General features: G+C 44.0%; 1 long non-coding RNA gene across 1 annotated transcript; it reads right to left on the bottom strand.

The window, feature by feature from the left end:
- Nucleotides 1-5,297: 5,297 nt before the first annotated feature.
- LOC144218695 (uncharacterized) lies at nt 5,298-8,713 on the bottom strand. The gene is made up of 3 exons (XR_013331226.1): nt 8,583-8,713; nt 8,107-8,172; nt 5,298-5,349 (listed from the first exon to the last, which is right to left on the bottom strand). It is a non-coding gene; the product is annotated as an uncharacterized LOC144218695 (long non-coding RNA).
- Nucleotides 8,714-9,248: the final 535 nt, after the last annotated feature.

Below are 9,248 nucleotides of genomic sequence, written 5' to 3'. Positions count from 1 at the left end.
GGTGTCCCAAGGGTAAATTTTGAACAAGAACCTAAAAGAGAGAATATGATATGCAGTTATCTGGCAGGACAGATGGTTAAGGCAAGGGCATCAGTAGGAATAAATATCCTAGAGGAAGATTTCACCTGGAGGGTATGAGAACAGCACAGGGCCAGTTGGAGCAGAGTAGAACGAGTTGGGGAAGGAATGGTTGGCAATGAGGTCACAGAAATCTAGGGCCATGGTGGCCTTTGTAAGGATTTTGGCATTTCCTCTGAGTGGAAAACTATCTCAGGCCTTGAGTAGATGCGATGTACTTATTAAAAGGTTAACTCTGTTTGCTGTGTGGGAAAAAGAAAATAGAGACACATGAGTAGAAACAAGAAAACATTTCAGAAGTCTTGTGCTATATTTCAGGCTAAGATGGCAGTAGTTTGGGTCCAGGGGAGAAATGGTCATATTCTCGACCTATTTCTGAAGGCAGAGTCTATGGAATTTGCTTATAGATTGGATATGAAAATGACATGAGAGCCCATTCAGGGCTGATTTTGAGGTGTTTAGCTGCAAAAATGTCATTTATTTAAAAGGAACATTTCAAGAATAGATTCTTTTATAGGGCACCTGGGTGGCTCAGTTGGTTATGTGTCCAACTTCAGCTCAGGTCACGATCTCATGGTTCATGGGTTTGAGCCCCACATCGGGCTGTGTGCTGATGGCTCAGAAGCCTGGGGCCTGCTTGGGATTCTGTGTCTCCCTCTCTCTCTCCCCCTCCCCCGCTCATGCATTCACTTGCTCACTCACTCGTTCTCCTCTCTCTCTCAAAAATAAATAAACATTTAAAAAAATGAATAGGTTCTTTTAGTTGTTTTTGTAATTGGTTTTTGTCATGGAATGATGTATGAGTTTGATTTGGGGCATGTTACACTCAAGATAGCAATTGTAGTCCTGTTGGGGCAAATGAAGATCAAATCTTTGCAGCCAGAGCTTCACTGGTCACATCCTTCTCCCTGTATCAGCCCAGTAGAAAGGATGATTTTTTTTTCTAATTTGTCTTCCTTGAGTAGCAGAATTCTAAGATCACGCCAAAAATTCTGGCCCTGGGTGCACGCTTATGTTCTCCTAGTTATTCACTCAGAAACTAATATAAGCACTAAGTACTAAGATACTGCTGTGAAATTTGCAGATGTAAGTAAGTCTTCACATCAGCTGACCTTTAGGGAGATTATTTGGGTGGACCCTGCTTAATCACTTAAGCCCTTGAAAAGTAGAGTTTTAGCCCGTTAATTGGAAAAGAAGCAATCAGAGGGACACACTCCAACTCGCCTGCTTCTGAGGGCCACAAGGAAGAAACTGTGGGTGCCTCTATGAGCTGAGAGATGTCCCCATGCAATGAGTAGAAGGAAAACAGGATCTCAGTACTGCGACAACAAAAATCTGAAGTCTGCCAATAGTCAGCGAGCTTGGGAGAGGACTGCAGATTTGGCCAACACCTAGGTTTCATCCCAGTGACTCTCTGAGCAGAAAAGCCAGCCATGCTGTGTCTGAATTTCAGGCTTACAGAAACTGTGAGATAATTCATTTGTATTGTTTTGACAAAGCTCTTTAAAGCTCACACCATAATTGATAGGGGCAGCCCTAAAGGAGGGGAAGTAGAGAAAGTTGGCGTAGACAAACCTTTCAATGAGTTCGCTAGAGAGAGAACAGAGAAATGGTGATGTATAGAGAAGGGGGTCAAACAGTGCAGTTTTGTTTTAAGGTGAGAAATATTATAGTATTAAAAATTGACAGGAAGGACAAAGTTGCACAGGAGAGACAAAATTGTATTCTAGAGAGAGAATAATCCTAGTGCAATATTCTGGAGAAGAGGGGTGGACCCAGGAAATAGTAGGAAGAGTGGGTTTGGTCTTCCACAAGAACAATGTCATCCTTCTGTAGTACTGGAGGGAAGGAAAAGTGTTCTCTATGCACATAGACAGAGGCCAGCTGGTTGCTGACTGGTGGGAGACTCCTGATTTTTCCATCTCTCAGTGAAATAAGAAGCAAGGATATCAGACGAAAAGGGAGAGATGGCAATGTAATAATCATATAGGAGTAAGGGTAAGTGAACAAACCAGGTAAATATAGTGGGTTGGCTTTGGTTCTATGAAAATAGTGACTAGGAATTTTAAATCATCAGGTTTTGGCTTTAAAAAATCAGAAAGTTGCATTTAGCCAAATTGGGAGTTTTCAGACAAGTACAATGAAAGAAGAGAGACAGAAGGGAGTCCAGGATAAATACAGGGGATTGGTCATGATTTTTGCCATGGAATCTAAGCAGGGTAAGAGAGGTATAAGGAAGCAGGAGAATGAGTAAAAGGAGGTAGGACCATTGGGTCCCTGTGGTAGGCTGAATAATGCCCACGCACCAAAGATGTCCCTGTCCTAACCTAAGGAAGTTGTGAATGTTACCTTCTAGGGCAAAAGGGCCTTTGTCAATGTGGTTAAGTATCCTGAGATGGGGACGTTATCCTGGAGTACCCAAGTGGACACAATGTAATCACAGAGCCCTTATAAGAAGGAAACAGGAGGGTCAGTGTCAGAGAGGAAGGGAATGTAATGATGTCAGGGGCAGAGAGTGGAGGGATGTGCTTTAAAGGTGGAGGAAGAGGCCATAAGCCAAGAAATACAGGAGGCCACTAGACACTGAAAAGGTCATGGGAATGGATTCTCCCCCTCAGAGCCTCTGAAAGAAACCAGTTCTGATGACNTATTTCGCTCAGCATAACACCCTCAAGGTCCATCCATGTTGCTACACATGGCCAGATTTCATTGTAACTCAGTGAAACTGATTTCTGATTTCCACACTCCAGAACCATAAAGTAGCACATTTGTGTGGTGATTTGTTGTAGCAGCAATTGGAATCTTACTGTGGTTCCAATAGAATTGAAGAATAGTTGAAGCTGAGTTACTCGAAGGAGTGGGCTCAAAGCTAAGAGAAGGTGATCAGCAAAGGAGGTACCTGAGTTGGGCATATGGGATTGTGCAGTGAGTGGCCATGACCATGTGCAAGGCTAAGACCATAAGATTTATGGACGAGATATAGTAAGACATAGTCATTTGAGAAGAGACCAAGAACCTTCAGAGCCTAGGGATTAGAAGAATTATCTAAATGGGTAAAAATGTCCTCAAGTATCATGATATATGTGGCATTGGAGAGTGACAGTGACCTGGAAGCTAAACTGTTATAGAAATAAGGGTGAGTGATTCTGGGGTTTATAGCTGACTGCAAAAGGGAAGGAAAAACAAGTGATTGGGTCTGATGGTATGAGTCTTACATATGGGAGGAGCAGTGGAGGGAAGAAGTAAAGGGATGGTTTGGAAGAAGGATAAGGGTAACATGGACAACATCTTCCTCCACTCTATGACCAGTATGAAAGGCTGAGTTAACTAGAACAGCCACCACCCAAGAGAGTGGCAGAGCAAGCAGTGCCCTTGAATGTATCCAGGATTCAGAGAGGGTAAGAGGGTGAGGGAATTAAGTTCCCAGGGGGGCCCATGAGTAGGCTTTGCTTTGTAGGAGGGAGTGGGAGATGAAGCCATATGGAGATGTATAAGTGCTGTATGAGGGTAAGACTCTGGAAGATGGGAAAGTATCTTAGAAAGGGTCCTGGCTTCCGAATGGTAGCTGATGAGATTTGTCCCAGTGACATCCTGGCAGATAGTGGTAAAGAAGTTGTGAGTACTTGGAGGTTAGTGAGGGTCATCATGCTATAGGCACCCAAGAAAGCTCTTCATGCTTTCACCATCTTCATGCCTACTCATGGCAGTAGAAGGAAAAGGGCTACTGAGTGTGAATATATTTTGAGATACATTATATAAAGGGAAAAGATCACATGTTCATCTGATTTTTTAAAAAGTGATACATGAAAGAAAAGAATCTTTTGCTCAGAATGGTTTTCACAACAGTCAGTCATTCAGCCCAGAACTCTGCAATGGTTGTCAGGCTCCCAACAATTCCCACTGTAGGCTGGACCCTAACTTGATGAGAAGTCAGAGCGTCGTCTTTCAAAACCCACATCTCTGCTCAACACCAAGAAGGTCCAAGAACAGACTGAGCCCTGTCTTACGATCAACGGGTTGAACTTAAACTTTGCAGTTTGGTGTTTTGGGCCCATTTTCAATATGTTGCCAATGTAACAGCCTCATTATAACACAGAGTCCTATTCAAAGTGTGGGTCATGGGGGGGAGGGGGAATCTAGTACCATGTGATTGTGGGAATGTTTGGATTAAAGACACAACCTGCCTGGTGGGATCAACCTTTCAAAGAGTACATGGTGGCAGTACTTGAAGTTGAGACAGAGGGGAAATGAGGTGCCAGAGGTCTTTGAGGTACTATGTGAGATTGAGGTCACAACAAGCCAGCAGAGAAAAGGCTGTGGATGTACAGGGATTGGGGTACCCAGTAGGGAAAGAATTGAAAAGGCATCTTACTGTTGCCTCATATTCATGAATATGAGTATGAATGTTGGGTAAGGCCCAACAATGTGTGTTAACTTGTGATTCCTGCATTTCTCTGGCAGGATGGGTATTCTGGGCCTTCTAGTTGACGTTGCTCACCGTGTCATGGGTATAACAGACCATCTTGTAAGTCTGGTCTTCATCTGGGGGAGGGGTGTATCCCAAGCAATAATTGTGGGAATATTGGTAGATTCCTTGACCATCAAAAATCAGTTCAATTTTGTCAAATACCAAAGGGCATAGGAAGCAGGTTCTGGAAGACACCCAGGACCAGCTCTTCTCCATTTGCTTTCAAGGTGTCTAATTCCTCTCCTCAACTCTTAACACATAGCAATCATCAGAGTTACCTCCTTCTGTGAACTGGCAGGCATGCTCAGAGATGGCAAACTCATTTTGCTATCAGTCAAAGGAAAATACACTCTGAAAAACCCCTTCTGACCTTAACATTCTGTGATCATAAAACAAACCTCCACGTACCCCCAATCATAATGTGTGTCCTTAAATTAAGTAGAATTTGACTTTGAATGACCCATGTCACCTCTCTCTCTCTGAATAGGAATGATCAGGAGGCCACTCTGCTTCGCTTTCTACCATCCATGAATGTTCATGGAAGAACAGAAGGCTTCCCTTCACTTGAACAGAGCACAATATGCATTTACTTTATTCAGAAGCACTTTGAGGGGATAAATTCAAGGTGACACTGAAAAACTGACTTGCTGTCCTCATCCACACTTTCATCTTTACTCACCAGGAGTTAGACTTTAAAAATACCAAGCTTCCTGTGTTGTAGTCTTTTGTCAATTCTTGAGTCTTCTTAAGGGAATTACTAAGTTCCTTAGCATATGGCCTTTTATTAAGATCATCAACCAACCCTAGAAGGAAACAGAATGAGTGACAAAGAGCTCAGGAAGTGTGGCACTCTCCAGGGAATATAAGAAGTCACCAGGACTACAAAGGGCATCCACTTATTAGCTTGCTTTGCAAGTGACGGCTAGCTTGGCCTGAGTGAACGAGAGGATATTTCAATTTGAGTTGAGTCTGGGATGAAGAAGGTGGAGAGGGGAGAAAGACCCATTGTCTGTAAAGCATCAGGCTCAGAAGGGGTACAGAAGAGTGTTTGGAGCATCTTTGGGAACAGATGAGAGTCCTGAGTACCTGTTCATAAGAAAGCAGTGGTGAAGGAAGACCAAGGCAGACTTTACATGCTCTGATTGCTTCCCTATTATTCAAAGGAAATAAACGTTTGAAAGAAACCTAGGAAGCATGTTAATGAATGCTTGGTTTTCATCTTGTTTCCTAGTCTATTGAAATAATTAAATCTTCATCGTTAGCCACCAGAGGATGAGATTTCTCTCAACTCGCCTCATTGGCTTTACCCAGGGGTGGCGGGTTTTTGGATCATAAAGGATTTGCACTCACTGGAGGCCTTTGAATCTGAGAAGGAGATTTCTGGAGTTTCTCCCTTCACCAGCTCCGTCTTATCCTCAGCCTGGGCTGCAGATCACAATCACCAAAGCTGTCAGATTTAGAATCTCCTGGGTTGGGGCCCAGAAACCATATTTTCAAAAATTTCCCCAAGCAGCCAGATGTGGAAAACACTGAAAATTCCCCAAGAACAATAGAAGTTGGGAGAAGAAGAGGTGAAGAGATCAGGGGGCAGAGAGCAAGTGGTTGGGGGAGACTGAGTGTCTCTGTGTTGTTGCACAACAGAAAGCTAGTACTTCTTGTCCTCTGCTTCTTCTTCTCTTTCTACTAGCTACTGGAAAGAATGAGGGGAAGCTGGATGGAAAGACCCTTGGCTTTAAGGATATCTGCATTTGGGGGGTCATTCCAAGTGGGGTCAGACTGGCTATTTGTGACCCTTGTGAATTACCTAAATTAACTGAATCTCAGTTTCCTCATCAATAAGGCTCAGTAAGTGACTGCCACCATCAGGGCCCAGGCCAACCCAGCGTAGGCCGTGATTTACAGCCTCCAGCCAAGTCCCTGACATGGCATCCCTGTCATTCCCAGGCACCAAAGACATGCTAAGGCAGTGTCGAGGTGATCTGAAATACACACTGGCCCTGAGGGAACCCTGAGCCAAACTGGGAATGGGACTGAGTCTTTCCCAGGCCTCCCACACTCTTCTCCTTCCAGTTTTGCAGACTCTGAACTGTCAAGTCTCATTCAAGCCTGTCTTCTCCCAAATGAACCAGATCATTTTCTCCCCACTGCTGTCTTCTTGCAAACTCTATTCCTTTGAAACTAGCCACTGCTAATTATTGTTCTGATTAAAGCAATTATCGCTAATGTATGAATGATGGATGCATTTGTAACTTTTCAGGGAGTGCTTGTTAATTCAGGCACATCTCTGAGTGGTAAAAAGGATTTAGGAGGTGGATTGTTATGGTCTGGAGGGTCTTCTGGGATCCTTGACTATTCCAGGAAACTCCTCACCCCGAAACTGATCTGTCAGCCTCAGAAATGCCATTCCCATCCCCTCACTGGTCAGTTTTGCCACTACATCATATCAGACTTAGTTAAATATGTGGAAGAAAGAGTGTTGGCCAGCATACCCATCAGAAGCCATGAGAGCTCTTACCAGCATTACTTTTCTTCAAATGCCAAAGAGTTTTCCTACGGTATTTATCTGAAAAGAAATGCTTCTTTGGATACTGCTTATTCCACAAACCTTAAATGACTAAAATCTTGAATAACTGAAAATGTTACACCATCAAGTCCAGAAACGTAGTTAAGACACTAAGAACTTGAGGGAAATATTGCATAAACTGCCTGTATTTCTTACGCTTAGGCTACACATGAGCAAAAACATAGTGTAAACAAGGTAGGACTATATTTTTCTCACATGTGAAAGTCTCCAATAGGGGTCCCAAGACCAGCATGGAGTTGCACGTGTCCCCGACCCTTACTTTCTGTCTCTTTGTTCTTCCTTCAGGGGCCTGGTTCATGGTAAGTTTATGGTCCGAGATGGCCCTAGTTCCTGACATGTTGATGTCCACGTTCCAACAAGAAAAAAGGAGGGAAAGGGAAGAGCACACACTCCATTCCATGACACGTCACGTGACTTTAACACACAGTTTCCACTAAAATCCTGCTGACCAGAATTTAGTCACGTGACCAGGCCTTTTGCAAGGAAGATTGTGAAGTGCAGCCTTTTATCCAGGCATGTTTTCACTTCTAGGTTATTGTGGGCTTTCCTCAGACCTCCTGACTCCCATGTACCTCAGCCCTGGCAGCAACCACACGCATGTCGCTGCCTGGAGATGCCACTTCCTGAGACATAATGCTTCTTTCTTGCCTCTGGCTGTTAGGGTACCTGTGAGGTCATGTCCTGTGCATATCTAGGTGCTGATCTGGGACTGAGTGCCTGAAAACACTCACTTTTTGTTAGTTTCTCTAAGGCATAGGAGAAGACATTCTCTGTTCTGACACTGTAGTGGAAAGTAGGGGAAAGCCTCTCAGACAGCTGATTCCATTAATCAACAAAGATGTTAATGAGGCATTTGATGTGCCAAATACTGGGCAAGGTGTTGAGGACTCAGTGGCGCTGTGAGGCCTCTAGGGAGACAGGGGCAAATGCAATGTCAGAAGTTGGAGGGTTATCAGGGAGCTCTGGGTGAGGTTACCTGGACTATCAAGGCAGAAAGAGGCAGTCAGGTGAATCATACTGGAAGAGGTCAGCCTGCAAAAGACTTTAGAAGAGGAATAAGGATTAGTTAGAAAAAAATGGAAACATGTATTCCACAAAGAAAGCTTAACATTACCAAAAGGAAAGAGAAGGAAAAGACAGCAGTGTGTTAGGCAAGTACCTGCTATCCAGCCTCATTGGAAATGCAAGGAGAGGGAATTAGAAAGGCAGGAAGGCAGGAACCAATTCCTGGACCATCTTGTATGTAATATAAGACAAGTTTCACTTCAGATTCAAGACAATGAGAAACCATCAAAGGGTTTCAGCTCATGACACGGTCAAGTTTGTGTTTGTGGATAGAGGACTCTGGCAGCCCTATGAAAGAAAGTTGCAAGGAGGCTAAAGAGAAGAGGAGGGGACCAAATAGGAGCCTACTGTAGTGATGAAAAGAAAGCTAACGATAGTGTGAAGTACCATAGCGGAAGGGAGATGGAGATGGAGAGACACGTCAAAGGAGTCGACCAGATAGATGTGACGTCTGACTGAATGAGAGGAGGACTGAAAGAAAGCTACCATGGATGACACTGGCTTTCTAGTATGGGCTTGGCTGGATGGCCCTGCTAACCAATAAGAGCAAATGTGCATGAGAAACACATAGAGAGAGGATGCTACTGTTATGTCATAGACAATTAAGGGTGCTGTGCCTGTGGTATTCAGACGTCAGATTGTTCTAGGAATCTGAAGCTTCTGGCCTGGGAGTTCTAGGTGACCATCATAAGCATATAAGTCTCCGTTGCCATCGTGTACCAGATCACTCAGATGGGGCTTATAGAGTGAAAGGAGCGATGATCCAAAAGCAAAGCATCAAGGAGCTTTTTCAGAAGGAAGAGCACCAGGGTGGAGGGATACAATGAAAGCCAAAGGCTGAAGGAGTTTGGTAAAGAAAGTGTGGACCATGGTGTCCTGTCGGGTGTAAGAGACAGACCCTAGATGAAAGGACTCAGACAGCTTGTGTAGTAAAATAGGATGTTGTTGGTGACCTCACAGGGAGTTATATCGCATTTCAGGAAATGAGCTTCATCTCAGAGTAAATGAGCATGAAGAAGGGAAATGGCTGGGTTCTGACCTCTGCGTGGAGTA

Source organism: Crocuta crocuta, unplaced genomic scaffold, assembly GCF_008692635.1.
Source record: "Crocuta crocuta isolate KB4526 unplaced genomic scaffold, BGI_CrCroc_1.0 scaffold229, whole genome shotgun sequence".
NCBI classification, from domain to species: Eukaryota; Metazoa; Chordata; class Mammalia; order Carnivora; family Hyaenidae; genus Crocuta; species Crocuta crocuta.
This window is presented reverse-complemented; position numbering and strand designations above follow the sequence as displayed.